The sequence below is a fragment of the Sciurus carolinensis genome, chromosome 3 (assembly GCF_902686445.1).
Source record: "Sciurus carolinensis chromosome 3, mSciCar1.2, whole genome shotgun sequence".
In the NCBI taxonomy this organism is placed as follows: Eukaryota; Metazoa; Chordata; class Mammalia; order Rodentia; family Sciuridae; genus Sciurus; species Sciurus carolinensis.
In genome coordinates this window covers 49,053,295-49,075,485 of record NC_062215.1, presented here as the reverse complement: position 1 = coordinate 49,075,485, position 22,191 = coordinate 49,053,295, and the positions used below count along the sequence as shown (strand labels likewise).

The window sequence follows — 22,191 nt, the reverse complement described above, 5'->3', positions numbered from 1 at the left end:
TTTCCAATTACCTTACCCTATTATCTTATTGATTCCAACTCAAATATTTGAATTTTATATGTATGGTTATGTCATCTAAAAAATGCTACATACATTTTCTCAGCTTTCCATTTCTAAATTTTTTCCTCTTAAATTATTTTATTTTCCCCAGTGGCTTGGGAAGCTGAGGCAGGGGGATCACAAGTTCAAAGCTAGCCTCGGCAACATAGCAAGGGCCTAAAGCAACTTAGCCTATCTCAAAATTTAAAAATAATAATAATAATAATAAAAAGGGTTGGGAATGTGGCTCTGTGGTTGAAGACCCTGGGGTTCAATCCCTGGCAAAAAATAAAATTATTTTATTTTGTTAAAAGGAAATTTACACAATGAAATCTCAAAAGACCTCAGGCATGCCTACTAACCTAGTTAGAGGTTCTTCTCCATGCATCTCTTTTTTTCCATAGCAATTTCCCCAAACATTTAAAACCCATAAATTTTACGGTATATGCAGCCTAAACCAGAATAATCTATGATTATATCATTTCACACTGTGCAAAATCCTTAAAAGCTACTGGTACAATAGAAAAAATCAGTAGCAAGGAAATTTTATTATAAGACATTCATATAATTTGCTCTTCTCCAAATAAAACTGATCTAAAATAGACACCATCTCTTTAAACCTCTCCAATGAAGTTCTGACAATGATCTATATGCCCTAGAACAAAAGAGCAATCGATGCAGTACCTTGCAAAAGGTCAAACAGCAATATGCCACATTAAAAAGATGAAAAAGGAGCCCAAAGTTATTAACAAAAGCATCACATGCACAAAATTAAAAAGAAAAAAATTAAATAGGAACTTTGGAGTTTATTTATGATAGCAAATGTGATTCAACAGATGATATAAAAAATTAAGAAGACATTCAATGCTCTATGAGAAAACTGGAGGGGATTTCACAGATAATGGAGATTTAAGTTCCTAACTTTGTTTTTTTTTATTTCAAATGTGTTGTAAGAAGGACACAAACAGCATTATTTCACAAAGACATAAATGTATACACCCCAGCAACACAAATGTTTGCTCCTGATTATTTATATTTTTTCTAATATAAATTTAGGATTTTGGTATATAAATAAATATGCATTGCTACATATACCTTGGTAGTGCAACTTACTAACAAATCATCTGAGCTTGCATATTTTTAATTAATGAGAGCAGGTCTGCTTTTGATGTAGGGAAGGGATAGAAGAGAGGATAAAGAATAGAAATTGTCCATTTTACGTTGTTATCTTATTGTTGGGAGCTTGTGGAAGATGTTCCTATGATTGGAAACATCAATACCTCTGCATGCCTGAGTGTTAAGTCAGGAGGGCTGGTGACCACCCCGATAGCTTCTTCACTCAAGTGATCAGTTCTTTTCAGTTTCCTGGTAAATGTGCTTATCTTCTGTACTGTGGATATAAGTCTTGCAAATCCATCAGTTGCTTTGAAGCTGAGGTGGAGATTTCCAGCTTAAAAGTTGTCAACTCATGTAACTTTGGATCTACCCCATCTAAAGGCCTCTGCTTCTCCAGTCCAACGGGGTCAGGTAGAGACCTGGAATTGATCAGAGTGTGTGTGTTCATCTGTAGTGTAATGGTACTTTTGACCTATGAGAATCATTATTTTTTCCTGCAGCAGTGAGGGGTTTCAATGGTTTCTTGGTGGATTCTAATATAACTAATCCTGCTGTATTCATTGGCAGTTGAACAGGCTGCTTCTGATTGCCCAATAGAGAATGGTCAAGGTGTCTCTTCCCAAGGAGCACAAAAGCTTCTTGTTGCTATGGGAACTGCCCCGCTGATATCTCAAGTCACATGTATCATGGATATCCTGTGGTTTGGTCCACACATCCAGCAGTTCTCCCTTCCAGCTAAGACCTCTCTTGTTTTTATTGGAAAGGTACTTGTTTCCAGCAAGTGCTTCAGGATAGTAACTTCCTTTTCAGGATGAGGGACAAATATGAAAGGAAAACGTGCTTTAAAAATTCACTCCAGGTGGTTTAGTAAAGCTGTCTGAATGGAAATGACTGATTCCTGGAAATGGCCACTAACAACTGCTCCTTTGGAAGTTGCTAGAGGATGTTGTTCATCTGGAGGGTTCCCAGAATATTGATATTTTCATCTGTCCAATGTAACTGCCAGACTTCCTTTCAATGATGAGCTTCAGTAGCCAATTGATCTCCAAAAGCAGTCCAAGAACAACTATGTTTTTGTTCATCCCAAAGCATTCCAAACTGTGACTTTGCTAGGAGCAGCTGAACTGAAGTCGGCAAAGTCATCAATCTTGAAAAGCACTGCTATCTTCTTGAACATTGGGCACTGAATAAAAATCTCCAAACTCCCTATCTTGCCCATTATTTTTGGTTTTGAAATGGGTTCAGTGCCTGTTCCACTAGACTTTCTTGCCAACTGATGTTCCTCTGAGAAACCATCGGAAGTCTGTTTTAGGTCTGACTCATTTCCACTTGGCAAGAAGTAGCATTTGTATCTCCAAACTCTCCAAACACATCAATTGGTTCTCTAAAGTGTGGAAAGTGTTCTGAGGACTCTTCAAAAGTGACATTGCTCATTGAATCTTGAGTACCAATAACCAGAAGTGAAGTGGTGTCACCAAAGTCATCCTCGTTGGTATTGGTGCAAGTAACGATGTCATTCCTACTATCATCATTTTTTACACTTACAGAATCATCCAAAACATTTTCTTCTATAGGATCCATGTTTGGGCTTTGGGAATTAGTCAACTTTCTACTTTCTTCTTTGGAAGAAACAACTTCTTCATTAGCATCACAAGTTTTAAAAGGATCCATGCACAGGTCAGCACATTTTGAAGTAAATAAATCAAGATTTCCATCAGTTTTACATTCCTCTTTCCTAAAAGCTTCTGAATAATTAGCTGAGTCTACCAAACTCCAAGTATTTGATGGAATACTTGAATTTAAAAATTCATCCTGTACAGTGTTGGAAGTCCTTGTTTTTCTGCACTGAAACCTCTGTTATTCTCTAAGCTTATTTTGGAAACAAACCTGATCCTCTCCATCAGTGTCTCCTTTATGATCAAAACTCCTACTCCAAAAAATTTCTTTTACAAAATTCGGTTCATTGACTGCTCATTTTGTTGCTTTCCCGAATGGTTAGTGTATCATTATCATTTAAATCTGCACATATCATTTCTTCTAGTTGTATCCTTTCCTTTTTGGAAAATGTGGTAAAATCTGCAAATTCCTCAGCAGGACTACATGCAAAGTCTAAACTATACCCAGTGCTCTGGGTGCTAATAGGCTTTTATTCCTTTGAATTAGCTACATTGTCCAAATCATCTCTTCCCTGAGGATTTAGTTTCCAGCCCTGCAAACCTGGAGAAACAGAATCTCCAGAGGAGGAGGATTTTGCCTCTCTAACAGCTTGATTTTATGATGGATATTCTTATCAGTTCTAAAATCTCCTGGAGAGAACTTTTGAGTGTTTGAACATTCTGTCTCTGCTCTATTAATTCATTTAAATTTCTTGGACTTTCCATGCCATCAGTGGGAGTATCTAAGATTTTAGATGAAATAATTTCTTTCCTGGTAGAAAGTAAAATATCAGGCTACCCTTTCACAGGAGTAGAAAGTTCAACTGTGATGTCCTTATCATTACCATTTTTAAAGGATTTAATGCATGTAAGGCAAACTATGTTTTCTGAAATCACAAATTAGTATAAAATAGTTTCAAAGCACAGACTCCTCCTTGGGATGAGTATAATCAGTGATATAAAAATTGACAAACCCTATGCTAGAAGGTTTCACTTCTGAAAACCCACCAAATTCTCCAAATTTATCCTCTTCTCATCCTCCGCTCCACTGTCTAGTGGTGGGGAGGATAAAGAGTACCTGTGAATGATGTCTGGCTCCACTTTGGTTGCTTTCAGAGAATTAATTTACACCCGGCTTGTTCACAGTGGCTGGGATGGGCACGACACAGGAAGGCTGGAGGACCAACTCCCCCAGGAAGGACCGGCTGTTCCGCACAGGTGAGAGCAGAAGGCAGGCCGCTCCCAGCCTGTCTGGGCAGCAACACCACAGCAGCCCACCTGTAGTTTTGGTGCCACTGCGGGGTCCCCCTCCCACTACCTTCTGCCCTTTTCCACCGAAATTCCTGCCCACTCCTTTTCTGTTTTTTAAATACTTATATCCAGCAAAGGTAGCTTGGCCAACCATAGATGCTCTCTCTCTCTCCACCTATTGAGAAGACAAACCTGTCATTCTCTATGGCCATTGAAGGGAAAGAGCAAAGGGCTGGACACAGAGTAGTAAGCAAAAGTTTAATAGAGGGGGAAGCGAGGGTAACGTGCAGCATAGGGACTGCACAGACCACCTCAAAGAGAGGACGGTGTGGTGCTCACAGGGCTGGAGTGTTTAAGGAAACTGAGTCCCTTGTTCTTACCTCGATTTCCCTATCCCCTTCCATTGGTTTATTACCCTTTTGTATAGCCCTCAGCGGATTTTCTCTGTCAGGGTCTCCATATTCTGGTTGGCAATGTCACTGGGTGGTTGCGACACAGTTTCCATAAGGGAGGGTTCTTATAATTGGGTTGCAAGAGATGATGATGACATTTTCTGGAAACTGTAGTACCCCTTGAGGGGTTATAATTAACTATAGCTGGGGTGGGGGAGGGTGTCTTAACATACCAGACTCCACTTCCCTGTTGCTCATCTGTTTCTGTTAGGGTCCCTAGGATTTTAGGTAATAATTCTCTCAAGGCAACTTAGCAAGACCCTGTCTCAAAATTAAAACAATAGGTAATTAAAGTGCTGGGGATGTAGCTCAATGGTTAAGCACCATGGATTCAATTCCCCAAATCAAAACAAAACAAAATGACATCCCTCAATCTTGACTTATTCTATTTGTTAGGAGGGAGTCACTGAGCTCAGCCTGCATTCTATGGGAAGAGAGAACACAAAATGTGAATGCTAGGACAAAAGATTCAGGGAGGTCATTTAAAAAGCTGTCTTAGCACACATATAGAGCACAAAAGTTTAGTAATGTAGACTTCATCAAAAATCAGTGGAAAGCTATCAGTAGTGTTTTTCACTTTTCAAAGAAACAAACTTCATTTTTATGGATCAAGATCAATGTAATGTTTTAAATTTTTTCTGTGCTTTCTAGGTATTTGGTCTTGGCTTTTTCTCTTAGAAAAAAAAAATACTTGTTTTATGGTTTGGATATGAAAAGTCCCCCAAAGACTCATGCTTGAACATTTGGTCCCCAGTGATTGAATCACAAGGACTCTGACCTCCTTAGTGGATTAATCCATTGATGGCTGAATGGACTACTGGGTGCTAGTGGAATCTCTAGGAAGTGGGCCTGGTTGAAGGAAGTAGGTCACGGGGTTTGTGTGGAAACCTATTTCTTGTGCCCAGCATCTTGTTCTCTCCCTCACACTGCTTTCTGGCTGCCATGAGTTGAGAACTTTCCCCACCATTCCCTTCCACCCTGATGCTTTTGCCTTGGAGTCAGCTGACCGTGGACTACAATCCCTGAAACCATGAGCCAAAATGAACTTTTTCTCCTTTACATTGTTCATGTCAGGTATTTTGGTCACAGCAATGAAAATCTAACACAATTGTTTAGGAGAAAAATTTAAAATTTCCAGATAATACACCTTTTTCCTATTTTAGTGCTTTATTTCATACTTATTCTATATTTTTATTGCTTCCTATTCATGAAACATGTTATTTTTAATCTGAACTATTTTCCCCCTTTTACTCTGATATATTCTTACATATGTGTGAAATTTATTTATTGTCATCATGGCTTTATTCTACTTCATCTATCAAGTTCTGAGAAAAATACATTAAAATCTCCAGTGGAGAAAGAGTTTTCATTTCCCCTCAGGGGGGAATTTTATCATCCAACTGTCAATATTTTCTTGTTTAATGTGTGATAATTCATGAGGGATTTTTATTATGTTAGAAATTGTATCCTTTATTAGTTTAAAGAACTCTTCCTTGTCCAATGTAATGATTTTTTCTTGTCATTTTTTCACTTATTTGTTATATGGTTGAGACCACCCCTTTCAATTCTTGAGAGCATTTTGTTTTAGATACTTCTCTCAGGTTTTGCTTTTTGATATCATCTGCTTATATAAAACTGAATAAAAGATTTCAAAGTGGGTTTATTAAGCTTTTTAATGGGTTAAATCATCATATTTTTCATTTATTATTTTGTATTGGGGATTGAACCTGGGGCCTTGTTATCACTAATTTACATCCCCAGTACTGTTTACTTTTTTTCTTTGAGGCAGGGCCATGCTAACTTGCTGAGGCTGACCTTGAACTTGCCATCCTCCTGCCTCAGCCTCCGAAATTGCTGGGATTACAGGTGTGTGCCACCTTGTCCAGCCTGTCCTATTTTTAATCATCTTGTTTTACTACCTTTTCTATTCATAATGCTTCCTTGGGGGGAAAAAAAACACTCTATATACTCATTTTTGTTTTTGATTGTTCTTCCCTCTGATAATGAGTAAGTTATGGAATACTTTCTCTTTGTTCTTGTACTGGTTGTTTTCTAAAGTTTTCTTGAGTTTTTACCTTTAAATAGTATTTAATGGTACAGCACTATGTAAGATAAGAAACTTGACATATGTCTTAGTTCAGGCCACAGACTAGGTGATTTATAAACAAGAGGCAATTATTTCTTACAGTTTTGGAAGCTAGATGTCTGAGGTCAGGGTGCAAGCATGGTCAGGGTCTGTTGAGGGTTCTTTTTCCAGTTGAAAATGGCTAACCTTTAGTTATATCCTCACGTGGTAGGAAGAGGGTGAGGGAGCTCTTTGGGGTCTCCTAGATAAGGACATTAATTCCATTCATGAGAAGGAGCTTATGACATTATTTCCCAAAGGTCCCACTTCCTTTTATGTACTATCACCTCGTGGTTGTAGGATTTCAACATATGAATTTTGGAAGTACACAAACATCCAGTCCTTAGTAGTACGATTCCCATTTCTCCTATCTCTTCTTCCACCCTGACCGTTACAGCACTGATTTGATTTGATTACATTATTTACCATGGTTTCCCTTGCAATTGGTCTCATAAATAGAAAAAAAAAAAACATATTGATAGTCTTATCATTTTGTGTAACACCTCTGTGTACTGTCTTTTGACATTCATCCTTATCTGCTATGAAAGACAAAGATAAGTCCACATGTGAAATCTACTGTTTTATTTTTTCATCCCAGTTCAAGAGTTTTGTTAATTATATTATGACATATTTTCAAGGTAAACATATGCTTATATTTTCTACAGGTGTTTAGCTTTAGTTTCACAACATAAGTTGACATACAAAGCCAATCCTTCTTGGTGACTGCATTCCTTTCTTTGTGAAATGGAATTTGTCTTTCAGCTTTATTTTGTTTTTTTAATTTTAGGAAATGCTCTAGGACCTTTTACATCGTGAACTCTTGAAGATGTGTAGATATTTATGTGACTTTTATATCTGAATTTCAGTTACTCTACTCTCCCTGCCTCCTTGAGGACTTTGTGGATACCCTTTTACCTTCTTGTGGTTGGAATGTTGCTGTAGATTAGTGATTACCAGCCTGATTTAGCTTTCATCCTTATATATGATTTTCTGGTATGGGTGTGGTTGTGGGTGTGAATTAGGCACCCTGAGAGGCCCCATAGAGATGGCTTCCTCCTAGTACCCATGCCCTTGGGAAATTCCCTCCCCGTGGGTGAGTGCTGTACCTAGTGATTTGCTTTTGTCAAATAATATACAGCAAAAGTGATGGAATCTCTCTTAAGCATTAGGTTATTGAAAGACTGACTTTTGTCTTGTTTATCCTCTCTCTCTGATTGGCTGCTTCTGAGTAGGCTTGCCAGGTTTAGCAAATACAAGATAAATATAAATACAAGAGGTCACCTAAATTTAAATTTATGCAATCACCTTTTAGTGTAAGTTTTATGAAATATTTGGGACTTATACTGAAAAAATTATTTAATTTTTATCTGAAATTTGAACAACTGGACATCCTAGTTCAGAGAGCTAGGTGACTGCTTATAGAAATGTTGGTGAGCTGCTTTATAGGAAATGCCACATGGCAAGAATCTAGGGACAGTCTCCAACCAACAGCCGGAGAAGCTCTCAGTTGAACTCTGGAGGAATTGAATGTGTCCATCAGCCACGTGAATGAGCATGGAAGTGGATCCTGTCTGGTGGAGCCTTGGTATGTCTGCAGCCCCTGAGGATATCATGATTGCTGCCCTTGAACCAGAGGACCCAGCTAAGCTGCACTTGAAAACCCCATCTGCAAAAACTATTCAAGTAAATGTTTTTTAAACCTCTAAGTTTCAGGGAGTTTATAATGCATTGGTGGAAGACTAATAGAAGTTCTCTAGATAAATTTCTAAACCAACCCTTTTCATTGAATGCCTCTCACTTTATAAGGAAATGGAAACATTAATTATCCTGAATTGCTCAGTACATTTTATATACATAAATTGAAATATCAAGCTGCACCTCATAAATATGTACAATTATTACTTGTCAATCAAAAAATGTTAAATGTTTAAAGAGATGGAGCTGTTAAGGAGATGAATTTGATCATTATATACTATATACATGTATTGAACTATCATGCTATACCCATAAATTTGTACAATTGAAATAATAATTAATAAAAAATTTATAAAAAAAGAAAAAATACACTTTACTGTTGGTAGTTCTTCATTAATCTCTTTTTGTTTCCATGGGAGGAATCCATAAATTTCAAAGTTGAGATCTGAGGACTGAATCCAGGGCTGCTGTACTACTGAACGACATACCCAGACCTTTCTACTTTTTATTTTTGAGACAAGCCTTTGCTAAGTTACCAGGCTGTCCTCAAACTTGTGATCCTCCTGCCTCAGGCTCCCAGGGAGTTGAGATGATTACAGGTGTGCGCCCAGCTAGATTTCAAAGTTTTTGTGTTTTGTCTTTCAATAGCTTTCCTAATCTGCTTTGCCATTTTCTTTCTTGTTCTTTTAAACATTTTATTCTTCGCAGATTTATTTTACTACATCTTCTCAATCCCGCCTTCCATCTCCCTGACTATATTTCTGCATTATCTAATTTTCTTTTTAGTGCTTCTGTTGTTCCCCTCATTTCTGAAATAGTGTTTTTTTTTTCTTTTCCATCTATTTCTTGAGATTTGCCAGCACACTTTTTATCCCTCCAATCATTCTGTTTGTTTCTGTCTTGTGCCCTTGGATCTCTTCTTTGAGCTTTTATTTCATGTGGAACTCATTCCTTTTATTTCATGCAGAAATCTGGTCATAACTTTTACTGACTTTGTTCTATAATATTTGTGAGTTGCTCTCTGTTAGGTGATGTGAAAGAGTAGCGCCTCCTTATAAAAAGAAAAAGGTAGAGAGAGACCCTCTGATATAAAACAAATATATCTAGTTAAGATTGACCAAACCACAATGAGTGTGAATAAAATCTTTGAGTTGTGCTGACTGTACAAGGACAATACCTGAGATAAAATAATGTGGCCATGAGTTAAGGACATTGTGACCATTTCTGTGAAGCAACCCATCCCTTCAGAGGCCCCAGAAGCTGCTGGTTTCAGATATGGGTAGTCTGGCTCCCCTGCCTAGCTCGCCCTGCTAACCTGCCAGGTGCAGCCTGAAATAGATAAACTGGAGCTGGCTGCTTGCATCCCTTGGAAGAAAAAAAGGCCCCTATTGTAAGCCTGCCAGGATTTTTTTTTTTTTAATGGTTTTCACTTTAAAAACCAGCTTGCTGAAGTCACTCCCTACTACTGCCCCACTTGGAGGGTGGTCTTGACGCATCAGTCTGTTAGGACTGAAAAGTCCTTTTCTTGAAAAGTAGGAAAAATAAACTTTTTTCCTACTTTAGTTTCTGGTGGTCTCACTATGCGTCGATAACAGGACCCCATAACAGTGACTCCCTTCTTCCCCCTCCCTGTTCACACCAGCTTATTTATTTTCCTTTTGATTATTGTTCTTGTTGGGATGGAGTTCATCCTCCCTGGACAGATAAAGCAAGGGGTCAAGGGGTTCATTCAGGTGGGAGAGAGAACAGCCTGGGACTTGGTCCTTCTATCTTTAAACACATTTAAACACAGTGTTTTCGTCTTTCTTTCTTCTGTCTTTAAACACATTAAAACACGGTGTTTTCTCCTGCAGTAGTCTCACAGAAATTCCCCCTGGTTATAGGGAAGCTCTGTATTTCACAGCCATTCTTGGTGGAAGTGATTTAGCCTTCAAGTTTCCCCAGTAATTTCAGTACACTCTCTACTTCTTGGTTTCCCCTCTGCCGTGGCCTCTTTTTCACAAAGGGTGGGAGGTCTACATGATTTCACACAACTCCCACTTCCCCACTATGTCAAATTTTAGGAAATTCCCCTCGGCTGCCCATGTACCTCAAATTTGCCTTTCTCATCTAAGAGTCCTAGCGGCTGTCTTCCTGAGAACTCCACGCCCCGCCTACCACATCCCAAACCTCAGCAGCAGGAGTCTTCTCTCCCACAGCATCTTCCCTATTTTGGTTGACTTTTTACTATGCACATCAGCCCTTTCTCATTGATTGTGATTTGAAATTACAAGTCTGTTTTCATTTCACTAAATATAGAATTTTCTGTTTCTTCTCTTTATTATTTTCAGGGAGCTTCAAGGAGAAAGAACAGAGCAAAGATTCTTTTTTTCTGATTATAAGGAAAGTGTATACTTAGTATAAAAAAATTAAACTACTCAAAAATGGTAACTTACAATGCCCACAGTACATTAATTCCTTGTATATGGAAATAATAATTATGTTATAAACAAAATTTGTATTTAATAAACATATTCGTATATTAAAGCTTATGTTTAACTCATTCCAGTTCAGCAGATAGAGATACAGAACTCTCTGTATGCTCTGTATGAATAGACATAAACTCACACATACACATTCATGTACTCCATTTAGTGCAGCAGAGGAGATGGAAGCTTTATTTAGTTAGTTAGTTAGTTAGTATGGTACTGGAGATTGAAAGCAGGGGCATTTAAACACTGAGCTGTATTTCCAATCTTTTCTTTTTATTAATTTTTTATTTTGAGACAAGTGCTCACTAAGTTGCTTAGGGCCTTGCTGAGTTGCTGCAGCTGGCTTTGAACTTGCAATCCTCCTGCCTCGGCCTCAGTTGCTGGGATTACAGGCATGTCCACATACCCAGCAGGAAGATTTGATTTAGTCATCAATACTTGAGATCACTGTAACACAGACTCTTATGTGTTTATAATATTCAGTCCATCATATAGGCATTTCCTTTCCTTTCTTATTCTCCCAAGTCAGGACATGACTCTGTCTGTGGATTCTTGTAGCCCACAAGAGTGTTTATAATACCCTCAAATGTCAAAGCATATCAGTCTATAATATCCTGATAAATATGCCACTCTGATTCTTCCTCAGTTTCCTTCTCTATACCTGGGCACACATTGATATTTGCATAAAACCTAAACTATGATGCCGTTCTAGCATCTTTTAGCATACTTTGTTGCATGTCTTTTATTGACTACTGTGGGTCAGAGTTATTTACTGTAACATGAAACAGTGGCAGAGATCAACAGGAGTAAATAGATGGGTCAGCAACTTTTAATCTGAGGAAAGTCAGGATCCTTTCAGCAGTTATTCAGTACTTACGGACAGAAAACACTCAATATATTCTACTGCATGATATGCTATGAGAGAAACAATTCTGTATTGTTAATATCATTGAATGAATACAGATTTATGTTTTAAATATTAAATAATTCTTGGATGAATCTCACTTTTTTGAATCAATGCTCCCTCAGTGCAGTGTTTAAAAGATGTGAGCCTAAGGTTTGCATTTCCCCAGGTTCTGATCCTGAGAAAAGGGCTTACTCAAGCTTGGCATGCTTGCAGGTGGTCCTAGAAAGTACTAGGAGTTGTGAGACTAGAAGAGGAAGAAGTGACATGAGGAGCATACTGAGCAGATGACCATGGTGGGCAACCAAGACTCAGTCCACTGTGGACATCTGAGAGGTGGCATGGGAAATGCCTTAGAATCATCCCATGTAGGAACAAGGAAGCAAGGATGTTTGTTGGCTAACTCCATCTGTCTTCTGCTGAGGGCTGCTCCTGAAGGTACTCTCCATGCTGGCCTGCCCTGAGAGGGTTAATAGAAAGTGCACATGTGAAGAACAGCTAAGGCCCCATGTAGGATGCTGCTGGAACACAGCACCAAGGGGACACGAAGCCTCTGCTCCAGTTCCTCCTCACGCCACTCAGATCCCATGTTCATTCTGTCTTGGCACTGTCCCTTAGAAAAAGTTGTCATCACAATTCTTAAAAAGGACTTACAACTAGAGGGTCGGTGGCATCTACTGAATCTGCTACTCTGAGTGATCCTGATTCAGCATCTCCTTCCTCTAACTTTTATTACTAATGAGAAGTAGCATTCTCAATCAGTACTTTATGCATGACAAATCTGAACCCTTGATCTTCTGGACCACTTGATTGCTGTGATTGCCCAATTCATGGTCATTACTAGGCATGAAATCACCCAGAGGTGTCCCAGTGAATCCCCCTGAGTCCCAAACAGTTCTTGTTTTCCTCTAACTCCCCAGCTGGTGTAAGAAATCCTTTCTTGGCCTGAGAATCTGCTGGCCAAGTCAGCCCCAAATTGCCATATATCAACCATAGCTTTTGGTTCGGCAGAAAACTTAGTGTATCTCCCAGAATAACTATCCCCTCCACCCAAGTAAGCAGTACCTCTACCTAGAAGAGTCAACATTGTGGAGACAGGAAGAACAATTTCTGCAGTTGAGGTTCTAGGATTGGGGTTGGGAAATACTTCTATCTCTTGATCTCTGGACTAAGTGTATTTTGTCTTGAAGGACGGTGCTATTTAGTTGTTCAGAGCTGGTGACTGACTTTATTGGTTGTTGTTGTTTTTTTTTTTTTTTTTTTTTTTGCGGTGCTGGGGATTGAACGCAGGAGGGCCTTATGCTTGCATGGTAAGCACTCTACCAACTGAGTTATCTCCTCAGCCCTGACTTTATTGTTAAGAGTTCATGTCAATATTCTATTCTATCAGTCACTTGTAGAGGAAGCCATATATGAAGAGCCAATGGAGCTCATGGTTACAACTCCTTTGCCTTAAATTGAGTCTACTGGTCCTAGAAATTGTTATTCAGAATCCCATTTGGGAAAGTCGAACACTTCATGAGCCCTTAGATCATGGTGCTAACTGAAGTACTGTACTTGGGAAGGCAAATCCATGCTCACAATATATAACAATGATGAATTATTGCCCTTTCAAGGGAAGAATGAGTCCAATGTAATTAACTTGACATGTAATGGTAGCTGGTCTTCTGAAAATGCCAGGCTTAGTTCTGGGTTCTGCTGCAACCAGACTGAGCACTTGGAAGCAGCAGTGGCCAGTTCAGCCTTGTTGAGCAGAAGCTCATGCTGGTGGGTCCAAGAATGCCCTTCTTCATGCCTAATGTACTAATTCATAAGCACTGGGTGACTGAGGATGGAGGATGGCAGAACTCTGCATGTCTCCCACCCAGGGCCTTTCTAGTTGTCACTTAAAGGAGACACAAGGAATCATTTCGTGTCCATGTCTAGTGTCTATTCATATGCCCCTTCCCTTCTTCAGGTTTATGTTCTTTCAGTCTTGACCTCTGCCCCTCCCAGCTCCTTGATAATCAGCCAAGGCCTACTCTACCACCAAGGGATTTGTATGTGTCCTTATCTCGGTCACTTCTCTTCCCACACAAAGTTGATGGTTTGGTGCACTGCTCTAAGCTCTGCCCCGCCCCCGGAGGCTTTCCCTTATCCCACTATTTTAGAGCCACCCCTCTCTTGGGTTATAGAGTGGCTACGCTCTGTCTTCTTCCCACACCAACATGTTGAGACCATTCCCTTGATGAAACAGACCTGGGTATGTTTCCTCCACTGAGAGGTGGAGTTACTCCTTAAAACTATACTTGTGAGCTGATGGAAATTCATTGCTACAGACTGAATGTTTATGACTCTCTTTATATCTTGAAGCCTAGACCCCAGTGTGATGGTGTTTGGAAGAGATGATTAAATCTTGATGGCAAGCCAGGCACTGTGAGCGCACACCTGTAATCCCAGCAGCTTGGGAGGCTGAGACAGGGAGATTGCGAGTTCAAAGCCAGCCTCAGAAAAAGTAAGACACTAAGCAACTCAGTGAGATCCTGTCTCTAAATAAAATACAAAATAGTGTTGGGGAGGTGGTTCAGTGGTTGAATGTCCCTGAGTTCAATCCCTGGTACTCCCCCCCAAAAAAAATTCCTGAGGGCAGACCTTTATTAATAAGATTAATACCCATTTAAAAGAGGCCTCAGAGATGTCTGTCATCCTATTTGTTGTGTGAGGACACAAGAACCAGCAAGTGGACTCTCATCAGACACCAGATTTGCTGGTGACTTGATCCCAGAAATTCCAGTCACCAGAACAGTGAGAAATAAATGTTCATTCTTTAGAAACCACCCAGTCTATGGTATTGTGATAGCAACTTGAATGGACTAAGGTATATATCAACACAAAAAAGTGGGGGACTTGGGAATCTGGGCCACTCATTTATGTAATTTGTACCTCCTGGACCTTCTTGGGAACAGTTTCAAATATTTCATTTCCATCATGAATTATTTGTTTCCATGTTCAATTATGTTTGGCAGAATAATTGACACCCAAAGATGCTTGTCTTCTAAACCTGTGACTATGTTAGGATGTGGAAAGAAGGAATTAATGCAGAAGGAATGTAGTCTTGCTGCACTCCTTCATTTTAAACCAGTGATACCTGCACTTCTAACTTGCAGATAATGAGGTAAGATGATAAGTTTTTGTTATTTTTAACTTGTGAAACTTGTGGTAATTTGTTATGCCAGAGTAGAAACTAATTTAACACCTGGGTTTATGACTTTAAGTTTGGATGATACCTAGGTTATGATGGGCAGCTGCAATTTTATAGTCAGTTGATGTCACTTGATTATAATGTCTCAGATATCAGTAGTTACTCAGTCTCTCCTTGGCCCCAAGACAGGTCAGAAATGGTTTTTGACCCATTAATAGTTCTGTGCTATTAATGTCATGGCCTTACTCCAGAACTCCAGGGAACTGCATTCTCCCATTGAAGCTTGCCAGGGATTCTGCATGGACACCTATATTGGACACCTATAATTACCTATAATGGACACCTCTGGCATTATGAGATTTGATCCATTAATGGCCCAAGTGGCAAGGCTGGTGGAAACACACCCAGAACCTGTTGCAGGGCCCTTTACTACTTTTGGTCCCAGACAAAACTTGTGACCCTCTGAGTCAGCTGATAAATGGTTCTTCCCATCTTTGATGTATGTTTTTTCCAGCATTCCATCAAAGTGCTCTGCTGCTTAATGGTGGGAAGTGATAAGCACCATGATTTTTTCCTTTGGAAAAGACTATCTCATTGTGGCCCTAGAGTAGTGCTTCACAAATTTTAGCAGGCAGAGGAACCACCTGAAGAGTTATTCAACTCAGTTTCCTACGTCTCTCCCCCAGATTTTGATTCAGTCAGTCTGGAGTGAAAACTGAAAATTTGTATTGCTAATGTGTTACTGATGCCTCCGGTTCACAGACTGAAAAGCGCAGTCGTGGCTGCTGGATTCCTGTATTGGCTACCAATGTGAGGAGATCATGAACCTGTAGGGTTTTTCTTCCACCCACTGGTGTGTGTGTGTGTGTGTGTGTGTGTGTGTGTGTGTGTGTGTACGGCATCCAAAGTACTAGCTATTATTTGCCAAGCTCTCCTGGTTATTATTATAATCAATAGAGTAGACCTCTGTCATGTTCTGCATAATTTCAAGACATTCAACATCCCTTTGGACAATACAGTGACAGAGAAAATGAGAATTAACATAGGGTAAAACTATAAAGGAAGATTACCATCTATCCTATGTGACTGAAAATTGTCTTTTATTCTTCTTTTTGTTGAGTATTGAGAAGAATTAATTTGCCAGATTAGTAGCTGCATCCCAAGAACTTACAACTGTTTTACTCTGTTCCATTGAAGATCCTGGGACACTAGCAAAGCTGCAGCAGTCGGATCTATTGTGTATTTAGATTGACAGTGGTTCACCATCATCCTCTGTCATCCACTTGATTATAGCAAGTGCCATATCAATGAATTAAATGAGATATATGGGGACCACAACCTCTGAAATCTTTGTGTTTTGAGAGTGGCTCTAGTTGCTGCCATTTCAGCTGGGATGAGTTATTGCTTCTAAATTATTCTCTTGGCTAGGGTATTGAGTATTTTCAGGGGTTTTCACTTGGCCTTTTATACTATAATGGCTCTCATTCTGCTAAGCGGGAACCAATGTGAGGGGGTCTTCCAGCTGCTAAGTATATCCAACCCAATTAAGTACTCCATAACCATAAAATTATCACAGTGTGGGTTGGCAGACTCAATGGACATTTATGAAATGGATTTGGGCCAAAATTCCATTTATCACCTGGCTTTCACATACCCACTCTAATAAGGGTGTTTCTCTAGTGTTAGTGTCAGCTCAAATTCTGGATCCAGCAGCCCTGGAAATATCTTGGCTGTATCCATCCCTATAGCACATGTTGTGATGTACACTGTACAGGTATTTTTCTTTCTTCAGTATATGAACCTTTGGAGAAGGATTGGAGAATTAGTACTGTATATTCTTGCTGAGGCTTTATAGAATTTTCTGCAGGAGTATCTTACATCTCCCTCTATCACAGAATTCTGAATCTGAGAACTGGCTTAGATTTGGGAACAAGGTAAGAGATTTTAACCTTCTATTGAGCAGCTACCTCCAGCACTTTGATCATATGCTCTTCATCTACTTTGGTTGTATAAGCCAAGCAATGTCCTTCTTGGTTTTCCAACCAGCTTCCCCTAGCAATGTCATGGGCCAGTACTTTGTCACAGAGCCTAGTAATTCTAGGCTTCTACTTGCTTTACCAGCATTGTTGTCCATTATGTTTATTAAATCCACTTTGCCTCTCGTGATTACTGCCTTATTTCTTCTGTTCTGGAATTTTATCATTCTTATTAGCACTAAGGATCCTACTTTTGTGGCATCTCTAACTATCAATTCTGTACTATAGAGGAAGATACCACTGAGCTTTTCATCAAGGTCAAGTTCTCCTTCACTAACACAAACCTTATTTTATTTTATTATTTTTTTTAGTGACAGTACTCTTCTCTGAGCTTTTCCAGGGAACACAGTCAACTGGTGAATTGTCTGTCTTATGTAAAAATTCATTCTAACATGTGTACCTCTGAGCCTATTGATCCCTTCTTCAAAACTGTGCCAAGGCAATTCCAACATCTCTGCTTTATTTCCTGCATTGTTCCTGGGATTCAAGAAGACATTCCAGCAGAATACTTTTCCCAGCTCTTGGCATCCTTGCCAGGATGTTAACTCTATGGTCATTGAGAATAGGTCTGTATCAAACTTTCCACTACTCTGACTTACATTTCAACTTCTTTAGTCCAACAACCTCTATAGCCCAGTCACGTTGTCTTAAATCTTTCAGTGCATGTTAATCATGCCCTGCAGTTCTTTTGAAAAATAATCACTTTCTTCTCAAAGCATAGATAACACTTCCTGACTTGAGCCATGCTGACTCTTGATCCTTATTATTGGCTTTGAAACAATGAGAGAAAGCAGAGACTGATCTTGAGGACAAGCTTACTCTTTAAAGACATTCTCCTTAGGAGTTCCTTTTGCATGATGCCTGAGAAATAAGTCTGATCTCTTTTAGCAAGTGGGGAGATGGCCACCTCTGTTTGCTCACAGAGTTCAGAGGAATCTGCTAGTTTAAAGTTCTCAATAACCAGCATAGAAGACCTACTGGGTTGTACATTCAGCCTTCTTTGTAATTCTGCCATTCAAATGAAGTCCTGAGCCTCATCTTTAGCACAGTTGGCTAGGAGATGAAAGTCTCCATAAATGCTACCACGGATACTTTCTGGCATTCTCAACATGCTCTGAGTTGATAATTGATCAGCCTGGGTCTGCTATGTTCTTCCTTTAGCACGACTCCGGTGGAGAACAACCTCTAATTCCATAACCCTTAAAGTGACTACTGTGCCCATGTCTTTCAAGCACTAGATCTGTTGCGTAAGCATGATCCGATCAACTACAGGGAGAATCCTAGAAAAGATGATTCTATAGCTTGATAACATCTCTTCTTCACATCAGAAATGGAAACAGAGTCCTTGTTGTCATTCGGGTGGGGAGTGATCCAGTTTTAGAAGCTCACCTGAGGGTCTTCATAGTATTACTTCTTTACCGATTGTCATGGGCTGGTTTACCTCTAGATCTTGAGACAATACCTTGAATTTAAGTGGTTTATTAGGGAAGTGATCCCAGAAAACCTGCTAGGGCACAGAGGAAGGAAACAGGGAAAGGACAAAAGCCTATAGAGTTTCCACTAATGATCAAGTTATTATTGTGGGTAAGTCAGGCTCTATAGTAATAGGAATCTTAAAGTTGTTCCTCTGCAAGGGCCAAGGAACATTTAGAATTTATTTCCCCACTTTCCTCTATCACTGGATGATCTTTGTCCTTGGTACTTTCAACCCATCTTACATGTGGGTTAAAAGAAAGCCCTTGGATCAGGGTTTAGAAAACTTCAGCCTACAGGTTAAATCTACTAATACCTAGTTTTACGAAGCAAGTTGTATTGAAACACAACTATGCCCATTCCATTTTGTCTATGGTTGCTTTTACATAGAAGGTCAGAAATGAGTAGTTACAAGAGGAACTGTCCAGCGAAGCCTAAAACATCTGAAAAAACAAAAATATTAACTCTTGGAGTGACAAGTATTTGCAAGTATACCCAAACGGTGAGCACTGCAGTGGAAAACAGTACACATGTACTACAATTTATTTAACTATCCATGACTGGTAGTAACTTAGGTCGTTTCTCATTTTTGCTTTTGTAGAAAATCCTGCAAAAATAATCTCACATGGAAGTCTTAGTGCACTTTGTGCCTATTTTTTCAGTCCTTTTTTTTTAAGTTTTATTGTGGTATACTTGTGTATTAAAATAAACAATGAACACACTTGGATGCGTTTGAACATATGCATGTACCTATGATATCACCGCCATCATAGTCATAAACATATCCATCACTTCCAAAGTTTTCCTGTATCCCTTCATATTTTTGTGTGATAGGAATACTTAGCATGAGGTCTATCTTCTTCTTAATGAATTTTGAAGTGTGCAATCCCATATCATCAATTACAGGCATTACACTGTGCAACAGATCTCTGCAACTTATTGTATCTCTAGAACTTATTGTACAACGAAAACTTTATACCCGCTGAATGACAATACCCACTTCCCCATTCCCTAGTGTCCACAAGGGACACTTCTATGCTTCTCTAAATTTAAGTATTTTAGAAATATTATATAAATGGAATATTTCACAGAATAAATTCTTAGAAGTGGAGTGTTGGTTAAAGTACTATGTATAATTTGAAATTTGCTAATATGGCCTAACTCACTTCCAAATTATACATTTTTACACTCCCTGCATGTGAAGATTCCTGTATCATCAACAAAACTGGATGTAATGCTTTACTCATAGGGTGAGAATTTGAATACATACGAGTCTGTGTTCCAGGAGAGAAAACTGGTCTGGAGGCAGATATTTGAAAACCATCACATACAAACAACAATTAAGGTCAAAAGAGTACCTGAGTCCACTCAGGAACACCTTATGGTCTGATCTTTCCATTCTTTGATTCAGCAAACAAATATTGAGTGCCTACTATGCACATGAATTTCTTTGACTTTGTCCACATTGTCAAGGTCACTAGATCAGAAGAAATACTATGATCAGGTCACCCAAATTTTGGCACTCAAGTATCCCCATTCTCAGAATCAGCCCTCCTGTATGGTCTGGGTCATCAGTCAACTCTTTGCCATGCCTGGTCCTATGCTAATGTGGGCTTTGTGATATATGTGGCCACTTTTTGCAATACCCAGGCAGGATCTGGTATCTTCTATCTTAGACAAGCTGACATGTTTCATTGACTTTGAACCTCAAAGAAAAGAATTTAGGGTTGAGGCTCCATCCGTTCCTTTCCAGAAAATACTTTTTACTTCAAGAGCAAAATGAACCCAATCTAATGTCAGATCTTAGTTCTTAGTTTAGTCAAAATACACTGGTCATCCACCAGCCCCCAGTAGGATAAGTAGTTATGAGTTTAAGTTTTGTGCAACAGAACCTTGTTTTAGAAGAACAGGTCAACTTAGTAAGAAGGTCCCTTTCCTGTTCCTCTTTGGGAGATCTCTCCCCATTTTATCTTTGGTTCTTGTGATGGATCCAACAAGTAGATCAGAGAAGATGAGTGCTGATTCCCTTTTAAATAGCAGGGTATGCAGGAACGTTCCTCATCTGATGATTGTCCTGGACACTCCAGTCTTTCCCTCCCTCCCTCCCTCATGCATGTTTGCCATGCCCCAGGCAAGGGAACATCTGACCCAACTATCTCCAGTGCCTCTTCATGCTCCTGACTTCTGATCCTAGTTTTCCCACTATATCCAAGCAATCTTTTCTTTCCACAACATCAGTCATGCCATAGGCCTACTTTTAGACTTTCAGGAAACAGCCCTCTTCTTCATATCAATAGCTAATGAGAAATATGATAGGTCATTTTCCTTAGTCTACCTATTTTTCCAAAAGTGCTTACATTTTGAAAGTGAGTGGTGTCTCTTCTAATTATAGGAGTCTTTTCAATGCTCAAAGGAGCAAAGTTCTAAGTTACACAGTCACTCAACAGCCTATCCTGGCCTGCTTTGAAACCCTCCCTTCCTCCAGAAAGCCTTCCTCAATACCCTTCCTCCCCTGAGCTTCCATGAATGGATGATCTATCAAATTGTACTATACTTATTTATGAACTTGTCCATCTTTATTCAGTGTTTGATTCTTTGAGAATTAGTAGCCTTTCTCTTTAGAATAATTTATAAACTTTGGGACCTAGAATTTGCCTACAAAGGGGATGGATGGATGCTGTAGGAATCTGAAGAAAAGCAACAAGCCTCAGTATCCTGTGGATACTTCCATTTGCCCATGTCCAAGACTATTTCAGCATGAAGCTAAACCACAATATTTCATGTTATAAAAAGTTAGAACTTTTATTACTATTATTATTTTGATTCATTGTACCCAAATGGGGAACAGCTTTCATTTCTCTGGTTGTATACAAGGTAGAGTCATACTGTTTTTGTAATCACACATGTACACAGGGTAATGATGTTTGTCTCATTCAATTATCTTTCCTTCCCCCGCCCCCTCCCCGCCCCTCATTTTCCTCTATACAATCCATCCTTCCTCCTTCTTGCCTCCCCCCACCCCCCATTATGTATCATCATCCACTTATCAGAGAAATCATTTGACTTTGGTTTTTGGGGGATTGGTTTATTTCACTTAGCATGATATTCTCCAACTCCTTCCATTTATCTGCAAGTGCCATAATTTTATTCTTCTTTATGACTGAATAATATTCCATTGTGTGTATATACCACAGTTTCTTTATCCATTCATCTATTGAAGAGCATATAGGTTGGTTCCACAATCTAGCTATTTTGAATATAGCTGCTATAAACATTGATGTGGCTGCGTCGTTGTAGTATGCTGATTTTTAAGTCCTTTGGGTATTGGCCAAGGAGTGGGATAGCTGGGTCAAATGGTGGTTCCATTCCAAATTTTCTAAGGAATCTCCATACTGCTTTCCAAAGTGTCTGCACCAATTTGCAACCCCACCAGTAATGTATGAGTGTACTTTTTTCCCCCACATCCTCACCAACACCTATTGTTGCTTATATTCTTGATAACTGCCATTCTAATTGGGGTGGGAAGGAATCTTAGGGTAGTTTTGACTTGTATTTCTCTTATTACTAGAGATGTTGAAAAAATAATATTAATGGAAACATCAATATAAACTCATAAATAAACCATTAAATAAATATTGAAACTTTCAAATAATTAAATTTTATAAGAAAAAAAGGAAATAAATATAAATAAAAATAAAAATGTTACATTTTAAAACTTTTTTACCATATGTATATTGTTTTATAGTTTTAAATGATGCAAAAGGGTGTACGATGAATAGCATGGCTCCCTCTC

The 22,191-nt window shown here is 39.1% G+C and overlaps 1 pseudogene; it reads right to left on the bottom strand.

Annotated features, from left to right (window-relative positions):
* Positions 1 to 1,268: 1,268 nt before the first annotated feature.
* The window catches only part of LOC124979328 (aftiphilin-like), a 164,755-nt pseudogene continuing 143,832 nt past the window's right edge, over positions 1,269 to 22,191 (bottom strand).